The sequence below is a fragment of the Strigops habroptila genome, chromosome 1, assembly GCF_004027225.2.
Source record: "Strigops habroptila isolate Jane chromosome 1, bStrHab1.2.pri, whole genome shotgun sequence".
Classification (NCBI taxonomy): domain Eukaryota; kingdom Metazoa; phylum Chordata; class Aves; order Psittaciformes; family Psittacidae; genus Strigops; species Strigops habroptila.
The window spans coordinates 30,141,443-30,167,342 of NC_044277.2; the positions used below are offsets into that span (position 1 = coordinate 30,141,443).

Sequence of the window (25,900 nt, forward strand, 5' to 3'; positions counted from 1 at the left end):
CATTCCCATCTCAGCTCAGATGGGAAGCACCCATCATTCCTCAGCATTTCTTAAAGGCTAGATTAGGCATCTATCTGTTTGGTGCATGTGTTCCTGTGAATTTCACTCTGAGAGACAAATGACCAAGAAAAGCCTGTTCAGCATGTTATTACTTGTTATTACAGACCTTATCATCCTTCAGAAATGTAAAGTATTCTATTTTCAGATATTTTATATATATATAATACCACTATTCCAATGAGAAGGCTTGTTGCTCTGGTGTTTTGGAAACTTCGTCTTTCTAAGTTCAATTTAATGGTCAGTTTGTGTTCATTTATTTTCCTGAAAATAACATTTTTCAGCTTTATTTGATGTTTACTGCCATTGCATATTCATGGACAGAAATCACATTGCCCCTCACTGCTGATTCTGGTGGGCCAAACTAGTCGTTTCTTTAATTATTCCCGCATAAGACACAGTTGTACTGACCATAGTAATGCACTTTCAGTGTTCATTTTTCAGTTGTAATTAATCTTTTAGAACAATGTTGTCCCAAATGGTAATCAGGATTCTGGATGGAATGAGTTTGAAAAAGAAGCTATGCAATGAGAAATGCAAAACTTAAGATGGGGAATTGTCTGCCCCATCTTTGGAATTTCGTTAACTAAAATGGTTCAAACTCCCATATCTTTACTAGGATTTTATGATTTTTTTTCTCTAGACAGAACTTTAATCTTACGCATTTGCAAGATAGATCTCCTGTCTGACACTGAGGAAGGATTTTTGCAACCACTTAAGCCACTCTCTAGAAGCTCATTAACTGTTAATTGAATCCAATTCGTAACAAAAAAATCCTCTGTTTTCACTTTTGTTTCAGTCCAAAAGAATTTCAGCTTTTCTGGCTTTCAGATTAAAAATTGTCTCTGAAGCATCTGAGACGCAACAGGGAGGGTACAGTTTTTCATTTTGTCCCATGGACTGTGCTGGAAGGAACAATAGTGTCAGATCCTAAAATCTTTTGACTACCTGCGGAGAGGTAAGTGCAGAAAGAACATCAAGCCAAGCTATTCCTGAGGCGATTTAGCTATTTGTTTTTTGAAAGGTTGAAATAATACAGTACAGGATGCAGAAGGGTCTTAATTGGTATACAGAGGCAGTATATCTCAGTGCCACAATTCAGTCTCACCCTCTATTACAGGCTGATATGGTTTATTTTTGTGTTATTTATGTAGTGAGCTTTCTGCCTTATCAGCTGGAGAGCATGGTTTTGAAATACGACTTTGAGAACAAAAAGTTTGAGAATTACTTTGGGAGTGAATTAAAAGGGACTATTCAAAACCTCTTGAAGTTTTCTGAAGCAGTGAATTGCTTATGAGTGATTTTAATGGTCATACCTGGCACCTCCTCATATTTTTTAATAAATATCTATAGCTTTTTTATTGAACTCCTTCCTAATGTTTTAATAGCATCTTAGTGAATTTCTGGGTTTTTTGGTTTGGTTAAGTTTTGTGTGTGTGTGTGTGTTTTGGTTTTGGTTTTGTTTCTTTTTTTTTTTTTTTTTGTATTATTTTTATTTTATTGTTTGATTTGGGAAGGCAGCCCATGATCCCAGGATAATTCTTCTAATTTTTCTTTTACCTCATCCTTTCATCACAGAAAAGGAAAAAATACTGTCTTTCTATCTCTTGGATGACCTTTCTTTATTCATATATTACACATTAGGACTATTTTCCATTTTTCTGCAGTGCCTATGCCTGGATATTCAGCAAAGGTTATTATAAAAAATGAATAGTTAGTTATTAGTAGTGCATTATTCATTGTTTGAGTGGTTTACTGTGAGAAGGATGATAACCATAACAAAGTATTTTTCCTTTGTTTTGAAAGCAAATACTCGTTTCAGTTTCGAATAAAAAAAGCACAAGAGAGAAGAACAGTTTACAAGCATGAGAAAGAATTGTTTACAGCTATAACATCTTCTCAACTCTGCACTCCTACTCATGGTATGTATCTCCGCTAATTTTCAGAATTTCAGAATTACATCAGGAGAGGTTGAGAATTAAGATCACCTGGTAATGGTGTGTTTTTCTTCAAAACAAATACATCTTATCAAGGAAACTGGTGGTAGCAGGGCCAAAACAATATGTATATTTTCAGATTTCAGTACATTTCATGTGAAAAGAGATAGCAAATGCAGAGTTTTTGTATGAAACTGCATATTTCAGCAGATGTGATATGACTCTGATAAATCTTAGCCATCAGAGGTGATTTGGTAGAAATGATCCAGGTGGCAACACTGGTGTCAAGAAGCTGAGAAAATAAGGTCTAACTTGTAATTTCTTTCCCTTATGTGATGTCAGAGGTATGTATGGAGTAACAGTTTTGTCAGATTAAAATGCACTAGGTTGCAAATATTTTGATTGAGACAAATCTCAAGGTTTTCATACGATCTCTCCAAATCTTTCCAGACATCATTTGCAGGATGAGAATAATAAACAGTATGTGTATTGGCTAATAACATTTACTGGCAGGGTTATACTCTGGAGGAGTGAAAAGCATGCCTTCCAGATTTTCACTGTACAATGTGTAAGAAGTATACAGCTAGGTGAGAAATACTAGAAAAAACAAAAACCAAAACCAACAACAACAAAAAAACCCCAAAACAGTGCTTTTCATTTTACTTGCTCAGACATTTCTACACTAAAATTATCTGCACTCTGAAAATAAACACATACGCTATTGATTCAAGCTCTAATTTACATCCAGGTATCTCTACTGGTTTTGAAAAGAGTTTCCTGTTCTTACCTGAGAAAAAATTTCTGTACCAAAGTAAACATGTTTGCATTAGAGCAAACAAAAGACTCTGTATTCTATTAGGAATGATTAACAAAAGGTTTGTTTTTAAACACTGACAGTAATCTCTAGATCTATTCACATTTTACACATTTTACACATTTCTCTTAATATTAAAAATACATTAAATCATTTTATTTGTGCCTATGAAGCTGATGTGATCTGTTATACAGGAAGATTTATTCTCCTGTAGTTTTCTGGGATGTAAATGAAATTTAAAAAGACCAAAATAAAAACTACAAGTAAACCAAGGAAAAGCAATCATAGAAAATAATGTTGCAACATTGAAGTAACAATGCAGGAAATCTCAATGTGAAAGTGTATAGAAGAAACAGGTGATTGTGTTTTAAAAGAAAATGGAAATAAAAATATTTGTACTCATCCCAGCTCATGCTCTCATACTCACATGTTCCCAAACACCAAGATGTTGTTATCCAGGTCATCTATCTAGGAGAACATGGGAGACAAGAGACACCAGTTTTTGGGTTCTTTTCTTGATGTGCTTGGATTGTTCTTAGGTTGATAACCATATGCTTTCCTTGGATGGGGCTTTTTGTGTCATTAGGAACTGACCATGATAGCTCACGCCACCCTGTCTCACCTCTGTGAGCATCAGGACTTACTTGCTATCCTTGCTGTCCCCACCTGGGTGTCCTGTGAAGCCCAACCTGAATGTGTGTTGGGATCTAAATGACCTGCTAATGTTAATGCATCTGTGCATGCTCATCATATACTCTTTCCTGTCTTTATCTTTCTGGTGTTTCCACAGCTGTATTTTCTCAGTTTTGTCCATTCATGCTAATTTTTACACTTCTATTATAATTCTCCACATAATTAAACTGTAACACTACCATGTTAACTATGTCTCTTCTTTCTGATGTCTGAACTCCATAAATTCAAGTTCATGTAACTTGAATTAGAATTTAATTACTTTTAGGCCTTTTTTGATTCTTACTACATCAATATTTAGAATCTAGATGTAGTAATTTAGTGAGTTTTTCTTGCTCAGTGGCTAACCTTTTAGTCTATATGAATAACAAAGTGCATGCCCACAAACTGCAGTGAAACTGTTCTACAAACCATAACTATAGCCAGGGAGACAAGGTTAATTTTGTACAAAGACCAGAAGAAACTGGATATTTTGTCAGGAGTTTTTTTATATGTATACTTAAGAGCAAAATACCTTCTAGTGTATTTTTTGATGTTTTGGTCTGTTTCTGTACTGGGTCTTTAATTTATAGCACAACCAGTGTGCTGTAAAGAAGTCTTATTGTACATGAGAAATGAAATCTATTTCTCTTCAAGAATGTCTATTCAGAACAAGTCCCATACTTAGTTCATGTCCATGCTAGCCTGTCATAACATAATGTGTAGGAAACAGATGAAAAGAGAAAATACTAAGACTTTAGAGAATCTTCCATCTGTCTTTACATTTTTTGCCAAAGTCAGAAATCACAGTCATTTCTCAGATTGTACAATCCTGTACCAGAAGGTGACAATTGTTGTGTTCCTAGGACACAAACCATGTTTGAGACCTGTGGCTATTGTTTGTTAGTTGTTTTTGTGTGTGTGTGTGTGTGTGTGTGTATTTTGTTGTGGTTTGTTGGTTTTTTTGTTGGTTTTTTTTTTTTTAAGTTAAAAAGCTAGAAAGCATGGCTGGCAACTTCTGTTTGTATATTGATGTATTTGGAATATCAATTGAATTGAGGTCCTTTTCGTTGGAAAGGGTAGGCAAAGAAGCATTACAAAAGGAGATCTCTGGAGGGCTTCTAAACTCTCCAATTTACCTCTCCTTTCTTGTTGCTAGTGCATGATGAGTTCTACTGCATTTTGGGATTCTATGTGGTCCCTGGAACTTTGGAGGAATGAAATTTCATTGAAAGTATGAGAAATGCATTGCTCTTGTGTTGATGTGACTGCTACTTAAAGTACAGTAAGGGCACAGGCTGGACACCTGTTGAACCACGCACACTTTCTGTGAATCTAAATAAACAAATAAATAAATAAATAAATGCCACAATAGTTTCAGAAAATCCTTCGGGTATGTTCTGGTTCTAAAAAATCAACACAAAACAGTTCTTTTCTTTTTTTTTTTTTTTTTTTTCCAGCTCTATATGCTAAAATTAGCTGTCAAACTCATGACTAAGTCTGCCACAATATAGATAGATATACACACATTCATGCATATATTAAAGTAATGCACTACTAATAAATACTTGCTACTGTGCCTACTTAGTGTATATGCGTTACATATGTGTAATCTATATGTTTGTATTCATAGTAGTCAGTACAACTTTGATCTGTAAATTACAGATCTAAATAAATAATTATGAAATTGGAAGCAAATTAGTCTTTGAAAAGAAGTAAACAGATCTGATGTTTTTATGTTATTACGTCATTTAAGTGGCTGTGTATGTTAATTGAATACCAAAGATTTTATTTACTGCTTAATTTGTTGCTGTTACTTTATAGCTTGTCATGTAGCATCTCTTGGAAATGTTTGAAAAACAGTCAAGGGTAATTTAAAATCAATTAGCTGAATGCAGAATAATTATCCTTTTTCCTGTCTAGAAAATAAAGTTCTGGAACCATGGAAATGCATTATGTTTTGGAACTAAAATCTGTTCTTAGAAAAGCAATGCTAGTCACACAAGCAGAGAAAAAGACTCTGGTCAAGGATAATTTTATAATATTAATTTATTGGATAACTCCTGTTAGGTCTGTTGTGAAAAGCTAAATGATGAAACATAAACACTGTTCAAACTGATGCCTGGTGTCTGATCTGTTAAGATGTGTTTTCCTTTAAGAAGGCACTCTTCTGTTACCACGTCCCCAGAGGTCGATGTTTTTTCCACGTGCGATGTAACCTAATACAACTAGCTGATCATAAATTTTAAGTGGAAACTTTTTTTTTGTATCACCTGCCCTATAAGGCAGTGATGTCTGAAAGTCTGGATTTTGGAGGGGCAGATACCTATAAGAAAAATTAACTTTTATTTAAAAACTCTGCATGCAGTTTATTATTGCAAATGTTTTTATTTAATGCACTTCTCTATCAAAATTGTCCAGAATAATCTGAGAAGTAGATATGTAGTACAGAGGCTAAAATAAAATCAAATTTAAGCATGCAGTGAGACAAAAGTTCTAGCAGCTACAATTACGCAAGTAATCTAAAATACACTATGTGTGCCATGATCTGATCTTACTTATAGTAAGAAATCCTGATGAATCATTGTTCCAGATGATTGTTCCAGATTTCCAGGATTGTACATGAGATCCAGCTCCAGACTTGAGTTTCAGACTGTTAAAATAAAGAGGTGTTAAGGTATCTCTGAACTGTAAAACATAGCTGTACTTATCCATTGGTCCACAGCAGGATGCATGTGAAAAACAGAATGTGTGTTTAACGGAATCCACATGTGTAAATCTTTCAAATATAAATAGGAAAAAAAAAAATCTCTTGCTTATATTCCTAGATTAAATCTACATTAAAATGAAATCAGAGTCGGCAGGATGTATCAGTAAGCTAAAGCTAAAGTGAAATGCATTACAGGAATGTTACAATTTCTCTAGAAAGAGAAAAGATAAATTCTGTAAATTTAGATTCAAGGCAAATCTTAATAGAAATCTAAGCCTCAGAAGGACACAGCTAATGCACTCAGATAACCTTAACTCTGCCCATTAGTGATCCTTTTAAACAATCAGGCAATTATTTTCCTGTAATTGTTTTTGCACAGTCCAATTAGATGAAACCATTCCTATTAGATTGTTTTCATTTTTATTTTCTCTTATATGTCACTACAGTGTGAAATTAATGCTTCCCGGATCATTCTGCATCTTGAGCCTTGTTTACACATGGCAAAGTTTTAGAAAAAAGCCCCAACAAAACCCCCCCATCTCTATTGATGACACCAGTTCAACAGAACAAGTGCTGGCAGCACTGACAAAATTCTTAGACAGCTTGCTGACTGCCAATCTCATTTCAGTACTGCCTTGGTTAGGCTTACTCCCACCTGGGAGAGCTGGCATGGTGTTGAAAAGGGTGTTTATTGTCTAGATCAGAGCTCTCTACTCAGCTGCATTTAATTGCTGCAAGATGTTCTTTTTAGATAGGTGTCTTCCAAGTTGCTGTCAGACTACTGATAGACAATGACGGGTCTGAGACAATTTGAATAGTTTGGGCAACATAAGAAAGAAAAACCTTAGCGTATCTGAGTCTTTGGCAGTTTCAGGGTCAGGTATACACTCTGGAAAGGAACATGATAATTTTCTGGCCTTTTTTTCCTGATGTTACATTAGCCTTTTAAGGAGTCCATTAACTTTTTATGTTAAAGGCAATGGTATGTTTCCCATTCAAACTATTATGTACATCAATAATGCAAGATATTAGGCTTATATTTAGTCAGGATGCTAAATAATTTTGGTATTTAGTAGCAATCACCTTAGAAATAACTACGCTATCTCCTGGAAGCAGTTTGGCTAAACTGTTCCTTGAACTTCCTGTTATAACCTGTTTCCTACCTACACTGCTACCCTCAGCTCATCACTGGGTAGTGGAGCCTCTTAACTTTGGTTTGGAGTGGGCTCCTTACTCCTTATTGTTAATTCCTCCATCCACTCGAGTTTGCATCAGAAGTTGCTCTGCCCCTGCAAAAAACCCCAACCTGTACTTGCTACTCATCCTTCACTCTGCCCCCAAACAGATACGGAAAGGACAGCGAGTGTATGCCGACCTTTCCAAAATGAGCTATGAATGAATCTGTAAAAAACAAAAACAGATGATCCAAAGCTCTGTGATTTTTTTAGGATGCAATTAAAAATGTAGGTGTGTATTTCTTTTTCTGTATTTCCACTTGTACATCTTTGCTCCCTCAGTTGGCATGGCATGGGAACACATTTCATAGCTTTCAACTGAATTCCAGAACTGGAAGGAGTCACAGGAAATTCTTCATTCTGATATTTCCAGTGCTTATCCAAGCTCTACAGTTGTTTGAGATTTCCTAATTACTGTGCTTTTTATGGTGCAAATCAGGTTCTGACATCATTAAGTGTATCAAGAAACCTGCAATTCCACAGTTTGTCTTTTACAGACTTTAATTTGTCTGCTCATGGAGTGATGTAAGTAGATATGTCATAATAAACCGAACTAAAAAAATCATTTCAACTCTTAGAAAGTTCACTTTCTGAAACAAAACTTAATGATTGAATATATTTATTTCTAGTGTCTAGAATTAATGAGTATAATTTAACAAAATTTTCCATGAATAATAGATGTAATTAAGTGGATTTGTATTCCATGTACCTATACTTTGACTATACTCATTTCAGTTCCACCTCATGTCCCATATGACCTCAGTTCTCTTTCCTAACAAGAACCTACAGTTTTCCTCCATGTCCCAAATAGTCTGTCACACCATCCTCATCTCCCTGGCATGTTGCTGCCTCTACAAGAGGGTGAACAATGCCAATCTGGTTTTGAATATCTTGTACTGATTGCCTAGTTGTGCTGATCGGTCAAAGGCAATAGATAGCCTTGAGTTCATACTGCTTCTTAAAAATGATCTTCTCATGCTGAGCTCTTTAAGTCTGCCCCAGCATAGATACTGTTTTTCACAAATTTTGTATCAGCTTCACAACCTGGAAATTTCTAACCCCCTGTTAAGCTTAGCCAATTTAAATAAGCCAATGATTTGAAAAAATACAAAAATTGTGAGGAAATTGACAGACAAACACCTGAATGGCCAGAGTCCTGGGAATGTATGGTGTTTCTCCTTACTTACCTTTGAGCACAGCTTCACTTTATGTGTGAGATAAGAGAATTCAGGGCATGGTTCTACACCAGTTTAAACCAAGGTGACACCAGACAGGTTGATCTCATTGCTAGCCGTATGTTCTTACTATGAGAAAAAGCTGATCCAGCCTTGTGCCAGAACTTATGATCTGGTGGCAGAAAAGATGTGATCTAGCTGGAATGTAATCTTTAGTACTAAATTAAAAAAAAAAAAAAAGGAGGAAAAAAGAAAAAGGATTGGTATGCCTGTGATCTGCTAGTTTCATGGACTTACACATGAAATCACATGACAGATAGGGTGGAAAATGTGGTTGTTAAGCAGGGAGTCATCAAGAGCTTTCCTTGCTGTTGCAAGGGCTGCACCTCCCATAGCTTTCTGGAGCTTGCACAGAAGAAGCAGATGTCACCAAGCATCAAGAGAGATGTATATGTATACATATTCTGTCCCGTCCCATCCCACCCTATCCTATCCTAGCCTAGCCTAGCCCAGCCTAGCCTAGCCTATCACACATATATACACATGTGGACCTCATGGTAGGAACTCTCATACTGGGTAGGGGTTATTCATTACTGAGCTGAGCTTTGCAAAATCTGACTGTAAAATGGAAAGACTTGTGTTGGTTTATTTCATGACTCAGGTTTTCTTTAGCAGTGACAACCAAAAGGAAGAAAAAAAAAGGTAATGGCGATCGCCCCTTAGCTGCCCCTGTTTCATATTTCAATGTGTTAGAAATAGTTAAAGCTATAACTTCTTTTTTTTTCTTAAAAAAAAAAATAAATGGAAAACTGGAAACAAAGTTTCCTTGTACAAAGAGAACAAACACTAACTGATTGTGTCATAAATTAATAGAGTATCTCCAGATTCTTGCTATTAAACACCCCTCCAACCCATAAAGTCTTTGGGGAATTTAATTGATCTTTTGAGGAATTTATGCATAATTTGAAAACACCTGCATCTTAAAAAAGTTGTTCAGAAGTTCTTGAAAGCATTTGGAATAATGTTTTCAGAATGTGTAGTGCTTAGCAGGTGCCAGCTGAGGCAAGTTCTACAGATATTAGTCTGAACAGTGTTCACCTTGTTTGTGCATTAAAAGAACTCCTTAGAAGCCTAGGTACATGGACTTCATGCTGCTTAAATTGGAGTCAAGGCCTAATGAATTGTACATATGCATAATATCCTAGAATTTTTTCCTTCTAATCTGAACTCCAACCAATGACTTGCAGATGTTTTATGTGATCCTATCATATTTGGAAGCCAAAAGCAACTGCTCCGTGTTGATATAATTCCAAAGTCAGATGTTTCCTTTGCTTGCAATATTATTAAATCTAAAAACAGAGAGCATGCTAAGAGAATTGCTGAAAGTTATTATTTGTACTAAATATATAAAAAATTCACCATATATGTATGCATGTATGCATACATAACTTAGAGAGTAGAAATCTAGAGATTTGTGTCCAAGGTTGCTACCTTAAATCTGTACAAACTCATTGATATTCAAAGATAAATTAGTTATTAATATTCACAGAAGCAGAGCATGGTGGAGGTAGGAAGGGATCTCTGCACGTCATTTGGCCTAACCTCCCTGCTCAAGCAGGGCCACCTACAGCTGTTTGCCCAGAACTGTGTCCAGATGGCTTTTGAATATCTCTGAGGATGGTAACTCCACCACTTCAAACAATGATGTTAGACATATTATTTCTTTTTTCCCTCACACAGATATAGAAATAGTAAAATATAATTAACTAAATTGAAGAAAAGATCAGTGCCAAGAGGCTTGGTGTTAACCTTAACTCAACCTCCTTTTTGCTGCATACTCTCTTCAAATCCATTCATCTTCTTGTGCTCCTTTTGATACTTTTTGAGGGTTGTTTATTTAGATTGCAAACTCTTTGCAAAAGGACTCTCCCATGTATTTGCATAGTCCTCAGTACAGTAGGCCATATGATCTCATTCTTTAACATAATAATGCAGTACTAATGGCCAGATCCCCCCCTGTAAGTGACACCTTAATGGGAATATTAAACTGAAGGGCCAAGACCTGAAATACAGAATTTGCCAGAGATCAGGTAGGCTCCTTCTTAAGACCTTGTGACCACTAAATCTGTTGTACAAGAATGATAGGACTAAAAAATCCCCAAAGTGATCCAACAATCAATGCTATTGCCAATTTTCCTTGTAGTGCATGGATCCAAAGACTGCTTAATACAGATTTTATTCCCTGGGTTCACTGAGTACTTATGTACTGCTAAGTAAGGAAGGCCAGACATTGCATCAGGGATCAAACTCCGATGGTGTAGACTGGACTGTGGCTGTACTTCTCAAAATTAGCTCCCACTAGAGTAAATTGACCACATTTGTAATCCTACTTAGGCTTATGTTTTGCCTAGGTCCAGTATGTATTTCTCTCGCCTTAAGAAATAAATATGATGTTATTTGCAGGGTGGTTATTTTAGTTCAGAATATCTGAAATAATGTGAGGTTGTATTAGCAGCCAAGACCAGGGTCGTGAAACTAAGGGTACATACTGCGCATCATGGAAAGTGGGGTTGTGTCAGGGTATAAATCCTGTTATGATATTGCTGGAGGATGCATTGTGGGGTGGGAAAGAAATCCTGTGAAATCTTACATATGATGGCTTTTCAGAGCAGTTCTTGGTGTGAATTATCTTTGCAAAGAAGGCAAGCTTTCACCAGCTCTGATTGGGTAGACATGTTTAAATGCCTCATTGCACTAAGCGTATACACATTAAACATATGTACAGTGGAAAACACAGTAGCCCCAGTTACTTTGACCTGTTAGCATGGATACCTATCTCCCAGTCCTTTATCCTTTTGCTACAGTACCTGAACTATGTGATTACATCACATTCTTGCCATTCACTTTTGGTGCAGGAAGGTTGTACTCTGCTGTGTTGTGGTTCAGTTTTCATTCAGCTCATATTCGCTTGTTCTCTTGCATCCAAATATTGCTCATCATGGCAGTGTTCATTCTACTGAGATTGCTTCTCATAACACAGAACAAATTCAGCATGGTATAGTATAAATATTGCAGAAACTTTTAATAGTTACTAAAACTGCATATTTAAGTGATAGAATGACATGCTGTGTGCCTGTTGCTCAAAAGATATTTTTGACACATGGGCACATTATTACTCTAAGGAAATACGTGAAATTTAGTATGTCATATCATGTAGTTCTTTTAAAAAATGCACCTATTATTAACAAGGAAGCAGGATACCTCTTTTGCTGACACAAAGCTACCAGCATATGAATGTACGGAGCATATGAATTTGAAGCTTAAACTTGTGGGTCATCAAGAAATACATTAAAAAGGTATATGTACATGAATTTGATTAGGCCACATAACATCAACCCATGATCTGAGGGTTAAGTTATAAAGAGAAATTTAGAAATAAGTGTTACAAGCTCCCTCTATGCCTCAGCTTCCCTTCCTGGAAAATGAAAAATGTGGCATTTAATTTCTTTCTAAGAAATTTCAGAGCTAGAGATTAGAAATGGTAGCTAAGGAGTTGCTGTTCCTGGGGAGTTCAGGGGGAGAGTCTAACCTCTATCACAGAATATTAGAATAAAGCAACTTAATCAAAAATACCAGTCTACTCGCAGTTCTGATTGGTCCATGATTTTTTGGTGTCTGTTATGCTTTTCAGGGCCCTCACTAGCGTAGTGTGACGTCTATTGCAAGCGGTGGTAAGATGTTTGGTATTTACTCTGCGTAAGGGCTGTTTTATGTTCTGAGCTAGGTTTTCACCAGTCTAATAAAGCTTTCAGTGGACTTTTATTGTCGTTCGTAACTTTATTAGTCTTTTATCTGACTGTTCCTTTGGCCTTTCCCTTGATTGACTGTGCCTATAGCAGGAATGCTATGTCAGCTGAAATACTCTTCACTCTTTAATTGTAATGCTACCTTTCAGGGAATAGTTTCCAGAGAAGAAGTCAACTGCTGTTAGAGCTAAACTTAATGCTTTGCTATAAACAGCTCCATGACAAAATTGTCTCAGATTATGTAGGATATTCTTGTGTTAAAATGTTGCTTTTTTTTTTGTTAATACAGATATTTATTATAACTGTCTTGCAATGACTTTGCTTTCCAGAAGCACTGGGTCATAATGGCCCATGGCTTGTTGGAGATATGTTTGTGCATTTAGATAAGTAACATGGAGTTTCCAGGTATCTTGAGTCAGAAATGTGAGTCAGATTGTTCTGAATCCTTGCTATGGCCTGCCACACAGTACACATTTTTCCTCACCATGGACTCCTAAACACTGGCATGACAGTCCCATCACCCAGGCAGAATGGCAGCTACCTTATATGTATTTGGAACAGAGAGCTCTTTGAGATGTGCCAGAGTTAATTGGTTAGCAATTAATTGCATAATGTATTTGGTGTAGGTTTACTACTCTTAAAATTATATAACCTTTATATTAGAATCTATTGTACATATCTGTGTTGCATTTCACTCTGAGGGCTATGTGGGAGGTGCTTCATTCCACTTGGTAAAACTAGTTGTTAAAACTGTTACAGCTGGTTGATATTTATTTCTCCAGCACTCCTTCTCACAGGTGTTGAGTCCTTCACCAGAACTCCCTCCTTCCTCCATCAGCAGTTCCTGTTCTTCCTCCCCTTTCCCACTGGTCTCAGGCTCCAAGTCCCAGGTACATTTAGGAGAGCACAGCTCCTACTGCTTCTCTATTCATAGTACCAAACTGGGCGAAGAACAAGAGGCTGTTCTGCTTCCACACATCCTTTCCACCAGATCCACAAGTTCCCAGTTCAACAGTAGGGAAGCCAGATGGCTCCCAAATTCAGGTCTCTTGTAGATGCCTCTTCTAGGCTTCCTGACTGAGACTTACGATTAGCTGACATGGACACCATTGTCTCCCTCGTCTTGGAAGACACTGATTTTGGCACTGGCAGTGTCATGTGTTGAAATGCCAGAAAAATGCCAGATAATTGTGATTCTATAGGTACAGGTTGTGTGATTTGGATGGAAGTACAAGGTGATTTTTTTAAATATATTTTTATGAGACTACTAAGTAGATCCAATTAATGAAAAAGATTATATTATTTTAGCTGTTCTTTGTAGAAATCCAGATGAAAAGCATTTCTGTATTGGACATTTTAGGAATAGTTCTTGTCTTACATGACCTAATACTTCCTGGTTTACATTACAGTGTGAGTGATGAAAGACCCTGAAGCAAGATTCCATTTAGTAGCATGGTGGAATTGTTTGTTCCGTGATGTCAAAGACAGCCCCAAAAGAGACACGTAGTCCTTAATGCTGAGCTTTGTGCCTGCATGGTTGCTGTGAGAGCTAAATACTTAGGTCTGGGATTCACCTACCAAATATGCTGATGAGACAGGGTGTCTAAATCAGCCAGTGGGAAATACCAAACTCAAGGAACGATTCGAAATGCCATCTTCTGCCTCTAACTCCATGCCAAATTGTCATTATTTGCTTTTGACAAATGTGCATTCAGGTACACGTACTATATCTGAGTGTAAATAATTGTATGTTCATATAGCTTATATCTGCATTTGCAGTCCTTTTTTTAACAAGATTTGATAGCTTTTTCTGCAAGAATTTGTCCAGCCACCTTTTGAATTAACATAAACTTTGAACCCTCTATGTTTGCCACCAATATCTAGGGCCAGCTGAATAGCTTTCGCTTCTGTAAACTGATTCATGGATGGTACCAAATGCTTCTGTGTGAAAAATGACTGGCTTTTTTTTATTTCTATATTTTTACATTTTGTATTTTTTTTTTAATATTTTATTTTGAACCCGTCTTTCGATCTTTCTTAGTTCTTTCATTGAAATGACACATTAAATAAAATGCATTTGCATGGTAACAGCAGGCCCAAAGCAGCCCTCAAAAGTCTAGCAAGACAAGTATATACCATGAACATACATATTACATGCTGGGTGAAGCTAGGGTTGGTGTTCTTGGAGGGTGTCACCTGCTGAGAGATTGTGGGTAGGTTAGCTCAAGCTCAGCTGGCTATGAAAAGCAGTACAGGTATATCACTGCTAGACACCCTGTGCTACAGAGCACTCCTAGTCCTTGTAAGTGGAGCAGAGATGCAGCCTGTGAGTGTACGAGGAATGGGATTTTACCCAGGGGTTGGGAAGCTGAACAGGGAATTGTCTTACAGCTGAGCATTTTTTCAGACCTTGTTTCATTTTTCACTGACAAGTTTGGGCAATCCTTGCTTTAAAGCCTTAAAGCAAGGGATTACTCTGGAAATGCCAGAACGGGATGACATATAGTGTCATTTGCAGACAGCGTGAGAGAAGACAATAAAATCTGTATATCCTTCGTTCCTGATAGTTTGATACTTTCTTTATATTCAAACTACAATCACTGAAAAAAATTCAGACCCAGGCTGCTAATTCAGTGCTAATTATATCCCATCTGGATTTGGCCCAGCCAATCTACACACGTCAGTGCGATGAGATTATATGGGCAGAAACTTGAAGCAAGGTACAGTATTCACAGTTCATCAGTTTGCTGCCAGTTGTGTTAGGCAATATCAATTGTTAGATTCCACCCCACTCTAAGCTCATTTCTGTAATATTTAGATTGTCGATTTGTCTGTAACACTGGTGCACTAGAGCAGAACTCCCAGAACTAGTGGTTACTGGATACCAAAATTACTTTTTCTTTTTTTTTTCATTCTGGCACTTAACAGGCAATGATTTCACACAGAAAAGGAAGAGCATTTTAGTAAACAAGTGCCCCAAAATAAATGTTGTGCTAAAATGCAGAAAGAGAGATACTAACCAAATTATTCTTTCAAAGGTGATTCTTTCTTTCCTTGGGGAACAAGGCAGGTCTAACAGGTGGAAGGTTATTAAAATCATAAGAAAGATGAGCAAGGCACAAATTTATCCTGGAATATTGTGTAAGATAATCAGAAAAATAGTACAGGTCAAATTCTTACATTGTTTGACCTCAGGAATTAAGGCAGGTCTAACTAGAAGTGGTGCTAAGATTTCAATATTTAGCTTTGTTTGGTATAGGTCACTTTTTCATTTAGCACAAACTATTCTTTACTCAAATTTTGTGTGATTAATGCATTGATTTAGCTTCCCAATGTGCACTGCTGCTAGGCAGATTCAGATATTATTTATTTTTATTAGTTTATAATATGTCAATTTTTCTTGCTTATCTGTCAGCTCCCACAAAAATACATAAATCAAAAATATAGCAATGTGGACACTAACAAGGCATAATTATTGTAGGGTCTGTCCCCTTTTAAAGAAAAATACAATTACCTACCAATATGTTGCTGGGATTAGGTCAGAATTTGCATAATACTGACTCATATTTTCTTAACAATTTTAACATCAGACAATAGGTTTTGCAAATCTATATTCCTTTCCTGTTTTTCGGTTTTATTTTTCAGGCTAAAATAATAAGAAGCTCAGTCAAAACAAGATAATTATTTCAGTCTATCCCCACAGAAAACTTTAATTACTCCATGGCATGTTTCTAGGATTAGGTCAGATTTTTATAAGGCTGATTTTTTTATTTTTTTTTTAATAACAATAGGCAATTAAGTCTGCCAAACTATAATTTATTACAGTTAAATTTATTCATTTTTCCATGGATAAATATTTAATAGAAAATAACTCAATCACTGCAGGAGATTAAAGATTTTTGCCTCAATATAATCTTAGAAAAACAGCAGACAGTTTTCTGTCCTTGGCTGTAATACCACATAGCATCAAGTTAAATGACAAGATAAAAATAGTTGAAAATTTTTAACTTCAATGAAATAATAGCTGCTAATGTATATGAATATAAAACCCCCAGTAGCAGACTATGTAACAAATAGATCCCTCCTGAAATACTGAAAACTATGGTTGGGATCTAGGGTTAAATAACCATGATATATTTATAGAGGGCAAGGGATCACCATAAAATAAAGCAGCAAATAGTAAAGAAGTCAATGTAAAAGAGAGGCCAGGGATTTAAGGTATAGAGATCATAAATTTTCATCGATATAAACAGTCCATGTACCTCAGGAGCTGAGTTTTAGCTATAATTTCAGGTCTGACCTATAGGCTTTTGGTGTTCACAGTGCATGCACGATCAAGATGCCATCTGAGGAGGTGAAAAAAATGTTTCAGATCTGTGTGATTTACTCATTTAATCATCCCCAAATCCACCCCAAACTCAACAATACTGTGTCGAATATCAGTACTTGAGAAGATTTTATTGTCCCACTAAATTACATTTAATTCTTACTATAACATCTCATATAAACAAGAATAGTGAATGATTTCTTCCCCAGTGTGTTCTTCAGGAGGCAGGAAAAGATTGTCATATGGAATGCACAGATCTGGATAAGGTCACCTTTTCTCTATCTCTCAGATCTCCAGAATGCGCACAGATATTTTCAGTTGCAATGGATGGTTTTCTTTTTCTGCGTTAAGGTGATATTTTCTGGTTTAAAATAATAATTATGAAACCACCACAGAAAACCATTTGAGGCTTTTAGCTTTTTACTAATTGCTCTGAAAGAGAATTCTAAATGATTTCCAAATGACTTAAATGATTTGGCTAAAGAGCATCTTATTACAAATGGGCCGAGTTGAAAACATTGTGTCAGCACTAAATGAGGCTTTTTCCCCCCCCCTGCTTTTCTCTAATGGGCAGATCAGAACGTGTAAAGCATCCTCTGTGCAATGACTTTTAAATGGGCTTTGGATCAAGCCTTTATTTAGACAATGTTTTCTTTTTAATGAAGTTTACCACACTGTGATATTTGCCATTACTGCACTCCTTGCAGTATTCCCTGTCCTTTGAATCTGAAATCCTCCAAACCATGTAGGCAAACTTAACACTGGTTTGCAAGAAATACCCAGCCATTTTAGAGCAGATGACTTCAAACCTGTCAGTGGTCCTGCTTTGGTAATGATGACAGCTTGCTGAAAAATTTCTGACTTAGGGACTGGTCCAGTTAAGCCTTAAGCAAGAGAGAAATTCTTACACACATGAATAATCTCATTAGTTTCATCAAAACCAGGTGCATAAATTACACAACCGGAGTAATAGCCCGCAAGGCGCAACCCAAAGCCAAACTACTGTTTACACTCCCAAAGTTCATTGCTTATTGCTTTTTAGAAGTTCTGTGATGCTGATGAAGAGACCATTCTCCTGTGCCTGTCCTAACAAGGTAACTGAATGACTTGTAAACCAAGGCTGGTTGATGTAAGCGCTGTTTTTCTAATACTGAAATATCTGCAAAAGATGTCAGAGCTTTGCGGATGAATGGTAGAGCTTTTATTCCGAGCCACTAGGTTGCACTGTTGTATAGAGAACAAACTCGTCTCTGCTATGCTGCATACAAACAGCCTCATGCTGTGCAGAACCTTGTAAATACTGTTTTACAGTTTTCACTAACAACAGAAGTATATGAGATCAAGAGAGGAAGACTGGCATTTGGAAATCTTTGCTTTCTCCTCAAAGGCAGGTCCAGGTCCTGGTATCAGTTAGATGTTTTTGTTCTGTGTAAGGTCCCCTGAAGATAACCACTTTTTGGAACTGGATTTTTTATTTTTTTTTTCCTTGCGGAGAGGAAAAGCTGCTGGGGAACCAAGCTGTTTGGAAAGGGGGAACCAAGCTGTTATTCCTTGAAGAATTCTTGACTTGACACACATGTTCCTGGAGACCCGTCTAAAGCTGCCACGGGCCTTCCTATATACATAACCTCTGAACATGTGCTTCCCCTTTCCTCCCTGATTTGGCACTGTTCGGTGGCCCAGACAATACAAAAGCACACATCAGTTACTTCTCTATGTACGTTACACACTCTGGGCAATCACAAACTCTATATACTCTTCATGTGTGAACAATTAATTACAGTCATACTATTTGGTCATTCTTTCCACTACCACTGTCCAAAGTAAATTTTTCCTTTAAATGTAATATGGTTCTAATTTAGGAAGCAGGATTTCTTTAACCTATTTGACATTATGCAAACCATCTTAAAGGAGGTTTCAAGCTATTTCCACTCTGTCTGCTAACATAGCTCCCCGCCCAAATGTGAGCTGTGTTTTATCAAGCAAATTACTTACAGAGGATTTTGTTCAAAAAGACATTGGGTTCATTCCTTTACCCATATTTACTCAGCTCTGGTGTAAATCTTTTTGTATTTTGCTCTGTGGATTAGCACCTCTCCCATCCTCTCACTACTCCTCTCTTTAGGGCAGTAAGCTGAGACAGTAATAATGAGGAGCAGAGCTGGTGACTCTCCATCCTGAAGCTCTGGAAGGGAATAGGTCATCCCAAAGGATCTGAGCCTGGGTTAGTTTAGTTGGCCTGCTACAAGTCTTACATTTGGAAACTATCTACTTCAGGTTTTGACTCTTGCAGTAACAACATTTCTGGCTACTAATTAAATTTCTTACAGCCCCAATACCAGAGAAGACAAGCAAGTTCCCCTTAAAAGGGCACTTAGATGAAAACAAATTTCACTGATTAAGAGAACATGTGTTGCATGCAATTAATCTATTATTGGGCCCTGGAAAGGAGAAAGCTGATCTGAGGAAAAAGGACAAAAGAGAAGAAGAGATACCTAATAGGCTGTAACAGAATTTTATCTACTGGCCTTTGTAATTTGGGGCCGAGAGACTTTTTGCTACTGATCAGATACAGTTGCCTCTTCCACTTTTGCTCAAATGAAGCTGATGATTCTGCTTAAGTTCACTTAATATTAATTTAGAATTAATTTTTTTTTTCACATGATCACAGGCACACACAGATCTTTACTGCAGGAAATGTTAGAGGTGAACAGACATTGAGAATATTCTGCATTGGGTTTCCCTTCATATTTAATTGCACTTGTTTTCAGATACACAAGTTCAATTTCATGAGCATTTTACAGTCAAGCTGGTTTGCCTGCATATTTGTGGAAAGTGAATCTGCAGCTATATTGGCAAGTATTCTCACATGAAAATTCAAATGTGCAAGTGTTTATCTTTAAACTGTATATTTATCCAACCAGGGAACCAAAAGACTCCTATAATCTCTCTGACCGTACGTAACTGAGCACTGGGGACAGACTGGTGAGTGCTTGCAGAAAGTGTTTTGTGCTTAGCCCTGGAACTTGCACATTTCCCTGAAAAAAAGTGCTTGATTTGGCATAGCACATAGCCTAATATGTCCAGTGTGAATCATGGGATGTGTTGTAATAAAACTACATATAAGGGAGGGTATTTGTGCACCCAGAACTTTTTCTCTGTTTGCATGGTATGTGCAACATAAGAGGAGATAGCAGAATTGTGGCTGTGCAGTTTCCAAATGGAGGGAGTGCTTAGTCTGCGGAATAAAGGCAATCTTCTTCAAGTCATGTTTATTTCAGTAGGAGCTGCACGTGAGTGCAAGTATCTGTCTTTACAGTTTTCTTCAGAACAAGGCCTTCGTTAGAAATAGTTAAAGGAATACACAACTTTTACTGCCACATCCATACTGCTCTTTGTAGATCCAGGAATTTTGTACTTTGTTTGAGAAATCATTGCCCATAAAATAAACAGAAACATTTTCCTTTCTTTACTTGGGAAAGAACTACTCACTGTTTCTGCTTTCTGGATTTACAATAAATACATTATTCTTTTTCTTCCTTCTACTACATTTCTTCCTTAAACAGAAAGGGACGTCTTAAAGCAGACTGTATTTTAATGGTCACACAACTTTCACAGTTGAATACGTTGCCCTAATACAAATACAGAAGCAGAAATAGCACATGTGTTCACAGCCATGTTTATTCAGGGATCAGGCAGATGTCATGCCAAAGTCTTTGTCTGTACATACTGTATTGCAGAAGACAGCTGTGAAGGACAAATCTGAGGTGAGGAATATTCCTTGCTTTACTGAAATGAAACTTCTGTAAATAAGTTTGTTTGCTTAGTTAATACATATATGCATATAATGAAAGATTGTATTCATAGCATGTATGTCTGTGCTCTCTTGCTAGTTTGGATCCTGACTGTAAACACTAGGTAGGCTGCAGTCTCTGCACATTAGATCTTGTGCTGTTTGGAGTGGGTCCAACTGTTGTGAGCTAAAAACTGCATATACCTGGTGGGAATGACTGAGATTTGAGCTCTGGCCAAAAGGCAGTGTAGATGCAACTAGTTCAAGGCCCTAGGCTGTGAGAGCACAGACATACAACTTTCAAATGAATATAAGCTTATTCAGTGATTCTCTGTGTAAACAACCTGAAGAAGACAGGGTAAAGACACACACACAAACACACACACACATGGTTCATTTTCTGTTTTTTAAAAAAATGAAAAGTGAACTACTTCAGCCCTCCCCCCCCCAATCTAGAGTTCGTGCTAATTAGTCTTTAAAAGCTAATGGTTACCAGCAATATATGGGAAAAACATCTCAGAATATAATGGATATGAGTTTGGACAACAGCTCCTGCATTTAATGCTGAGAATTTTTTATATAAAAAGTGAAATACATGTATGAGAAGTGGATGCAGGATGTCTATAACTAATTATAGAGCAATTAATGCAACATATAATATCCCTTTTCTCCTGTTTTCCCAGTCATTTTGAAATATATTTTCTCCTGGCAGAAGGTAGTTTATATTTATTATACCAATTCTCTTTCTCTTATGCTTTCATTCTTTTTCAGTAGAAATTATCAGCTGATTGATTGTTCGAAAATTAGCCCAGGGAACTGTCTTTAGTTTGCACTCTCTTTCTCTCTCTCGTCTTGCTAAACTGGTGAGCGAATTTAACCTGTGACTCTCTCACAGAATCATCATTAGACAAGTGTGTTTTCGTCTCATTTTTAGAGCAAGTTGGTGTAGGATGTGACTGCATTTTCATATTGGAATTCAAGAGGGCACATGTGTGTGTATACAGTACTGTGTATATTATGCATGCAAAGTTATTGTTCAAAAGACTTCTATCATCTATTCCCCTGTAACACCTCTATACTTGAAACACGGTTCTGTAATGTGCCTGTACCAATCAGAAAACTGAGCGATCATAACCTCTTGCTTACATCTAATCAAAAAATATTTCAACTGTCACATCAACAGAGTAAATCCCATTTTATTGAGTATACTCAGAATATAAAAATGATAAATGCTAACAATTAGATGTGAGTCATGTGTGTTTTGCGGGACTTTAGAGCCTGAGCATACAGGATTCTGTAAGCCTGACCTTCCAGAGCCGTCCATGGTATACAGAGAAGAGCTATGTAAGCAGGTTATGGAAATGTGCGATTAACCCTTGTCAGCATGTCCAGTGGAATGAATGCTTGATGGATTTCTCATTAATAGCTGGTAGGTCTGACTCACTTATGTATTTATTCTCTCTCCATACAATAAGGACCTAGAAAAGCATTGTTGTCTCAGAAATTCTATATGCAGTTTTTTTCTTCAAGATTGTGGCAATACCACAGCAGGCAAATATTATGCCTGGGAAGTGTGTATTCCTCTAAAATGCAGAACTGTATTTCCAGGTCTAAAAAGGCTTGACACACAACTTGACCTGAGGAAGGCACTCGTCATGCAAGCTACATACCTATGACCAGTTATCCCTCTTTGTTATAAAACAGACACCAAGGTCTTCAGAAGTAGGTAGGAATACAGAGGACTTTCCACTTTTTTTCTACTTAACTGGCATGGCATTAGCCTGTTCTGCCTGTGACCATCAGCAAAGCAGAGAAAATATCTAGATCCTAGGCTTAAAAAGCCCCTAGACACAGGGTAATAGTTATAAACAAGAAGTACATTTGATGAAAGTTGGGGAAAAATATTGAGAAATGTGCCTGCCTCACAGGAGGGAACCTTGGATGCTGTCCATGGATCCTGTTAAGCTTCCGTTAGTTTTGTATTACCCACAGGCTCACTCTGTGGAAATTTAATAATGCAGATCTTTGTGTTTCAGTAATTGCTTGCTAGAAAATAGAAGGATCCTTCTGTCATTGTCCTCTTCTGACTGCAAAGCTGTTTCAGAAAACAGTGTCACATTAATGACAGAATTTGGGAGCTAGATATTAAAAGAGGGTGGTAGAAAATCCCTTTGTATTCTGGCCTAGTAAGTTTAGGTTAATTAAGCAAAACCAATACCTTGGTTCCTTGCATTTGGACAGAGGAGTGAAAGCCATATATATTCCTTCTTTTCTTCTAAACTCTGGTTTTGGACCTTTTATATATAATGTGAGTCCCTGTACACAGTTTACCAAGCAGCAGTGCACTGCTATGATATGACTTCTCAGTTTTGCTACTGTCTATGAATGCTTTTGTTTCATGCGTCATTATCCGTGCTTGATCCATAGAAGGAATAGACGCCAGAGTCTGTTCTGATCTGAAAAGCCTGGCTCAAGTCACAGGGATGCCTGACTTCAGTTCACTCTGCGTCACAGCCCAGATGGCAGATATTCTGCAAAAATTCAAGACACTAAGTCCTGCACTTAAAAAAAGTGAAACTTTGAAGAATGTCTTTAGTTTCACCCTCTGAGGCCTGCCAGGCAAGCAGATGCCAAGTCACTTGTGCTGCTGCCTGCAGGTTGGGATGGGGGAGCCCTGTGAGCCTGAGCCTGCAGCTTGCTCCTTGGGGTCTGAGCATATGTAAGCAGAAATCTTGGATTACTACTGCAACAAACCACAGATACTTCCAACTAGCACAAGGATAATAATGTTCCTAGACTTAAAATCACTGTTCCCTCTCTATTGTGCTCCACTCTGAACTGAGACAGGGTTTTGCTATGTCTGGAGTGAAAGATTCTCTCTGCCACTGCAGTAGCTAAAATAAGTGTGTAGGGTGTCTAGGTTAAGCAACTGATTATGTCTTGAAACAGGGATTTTTCAGTCCATCTGGGTGTTTTGTGGAAACATTGAGAAAAACTGTACACAAACAGGAGTCCAACTCTGCTTTGGAAGGCATCTGATTTTGATTAGCAAAATCTTGCCAAGCCGGAGAATATGGGTTTTGCTATTCCCTTCTATTTTTATAGACAGCTCCCCAAGATCTGAAGATGTTTTCTCTCCTGTGGGAATTAAGATGCGTGGCTAGTGGGAGTCAGGTTGGAGAGGTGATAGATGCAAAGAGGTGGGAACTCTTGTTAAAGAGTGAGTAGGGAGGAGAGAAGCAGCTTGATACAGACTCCAATTTGACTTCCCAGTGATAGACACCTTTTTCATCGATAGTTACATGTAAACTAACTGCATCCTCTTTTCTAGATGTCCCTTCTTCATTCTAATGTTGTCTACCAATGAATATAAATGACTAATCTAATCAGCTTCCCTTAACCACCTCAACATATCTTATCTTGAAATTGAAATGCCTACAGCCAAATTTATTTTGATGCTGACCCTTACCCCTTCCAACATACCTTATTTTGAAGCGTAATATACCTTTTCCCCATAGCTTTTTTTTATATGCTTTATTTTCTATTGTATGCTTTTTGGTAGCTGAAAAAAGTACTGGATGCCCTTTTGCATCTGTAATTCTCCTCGCTCCATAAATGAATCTTGAGATGCACAGAAGGTATAGGATTTGACCAAGCTTCCCCAGGATATTAAGAACAAAAAAAAAAAAAAAAAAATTCAAGCTTTCAGACATACAAAACTAGTCTCTGGCATTCTGCTGTTTGGAAGCTGGCTTAGGGTAACATTTTCTGCAAAAAAGTTATAACATTTGCTGTTCAGAGGGAAGCTCAAAAGCCCCTGAAGCCTATGCTCACATGTACAATGCTGGGCTCTAGTATGTGTGTGTGTGTGTCTACCCCCAGGGATTGGTGGGGAAGTTATTAGTTAGGCAAGATGGCACAATAAAGTCCTCTGGCTCGAACAACCACCTTTCCAGAAGGAGTGGTATGGGAAAGAGCTGATGAGGACTTTGGATGAAAGGACTTTGTAGAAATGTAAATGCAGCTACAAGGGGTAGTATGACTGGAAAGGATGGAAATACCCTGTGGAGTCATAAATACTGTTTTCAGAGTGTGTGGTGTTAATGGAGGTGGTGTGATCAATGCTAAGGTAGTGTGGGGAGGTGAAAAGTATTTTTTTCCTTATAAAAAGGAAGCATACTGGAAATTATGTGAAAAAAATCAGATTTTGTTTTTACAAGATCTGTTTTCCACGAAACTGTGTTAAGTTTGTGCTACCATCCCTCAATTCTTTAACATTTCATTTTCTATTAGTGTTTCCATGACTTCGAAGAAGACTAATATTACAGTAACCTGTTCATCTCTGCTGCCTAAAAAAACTTCCCTTTTCTTTTATTTGAAAATGCCTCTAAATGCCTCTAAGCTCTAAAAAAGTTGCGTGGGGTTTTTTTTGTTTGGTTTTGGTTTTGGTTTTTTGTTGGTGTTTTTTGGGGTTTTTTTCTTTTCTTTTCTTTTCTTTTCTTTTCTTTTCTTTTCTTTTCTTTTCTTTTCTTTTCTTTTCTTTTCTTTTCTTTTCTTTTCTTTTCTTTTCTTTTCTTTTCTTTTCTTTTCTTTTCTTTTCTTTTCTTTCTTTTCCTTTCCTTTTTTTTTTCCTTTCCCCAAGTAAAAATATATATTGGGAAGCTTGGGAATATTTTCTTGTCTATATTCAGCTTGTGGGGGCAGGCTTGCATCACAAAACCTGTGCTCTAGGAAGGTGAGACTTCCAGCCTGAAGAGATTTGAGACTGTATTTTCAGTCCCTAAGGGAATAGGTGTATATGCTTGATAAAAAACCCTATGTGAGAACTGCAGCCTTGGACAAATGTCCCCTGAGGGAAATGTTTCCTCCAGTTCGCGTACCCCTACTTAGTGTTAGAAGTTTTCAAGTGAAGATCAATAACCTGGAACTAAAGCTGAGGAGTTTACCTTTGTATCAGATTTTCTTCTCTCTACTGAAACTCAAGAATCTGTAGAGTGCTGGATACATCAGATAAATATGGATTGTGTCATAGCTCACCGTTATTTGAAAAACCCGTATCAAACCCCTGCCTTTCTCAGTTTGTCCAGTCTAATTTGGATCAGTAATCAGAGTCTGAATTACTGTTAGTGCTGCTGTTTGGGTTTCTTTGTCTTCATTCACTCCTAACACCTCTAGAGTGCAGCTAAATAGAACCCTTATATGCTGAAAGCATTGGAAAAGCTCATACATCATTCATCCAGAGAGGAGAAATGAAGTAAGAAGGAGTGCCTGTTTCTTCACAAGGACTGAACACAGTACTGATAATAAGGTTACCATTTAGACGGAGATATTATTAGAAATGCAAAATCAGACTAGGAAATACTGAATATCTCGCATT

The 25,900-nt window shown here is 37.2% G+C and overlaps 1 long non-coding RNA gene across 1 annotated transcript in view; it reads left to right on the forward strand.

Annotated features, from left to right (window-relative positions):
- The first annotated feature begins 543 nt into the window (after positions 1 to 543).
- The window catches only part of LOC115609642, a 48,785-nt gene continuing 23,428 nt past the window's right edge, over positions 544 to 25,900 (forward strand). Inside the window, exons 1-2 of the long non-coding RNA XR_003991931.1 lie at positions 544 to 1,015; positions 1,864 to 1,979. This is a non-coding gene — a long non-coding RNA (uncharacterized LOC115609642). The remainder of the gene's footprint in view (positions 1,016 to 1,863; positions 1,980 to 25,900) is intronic.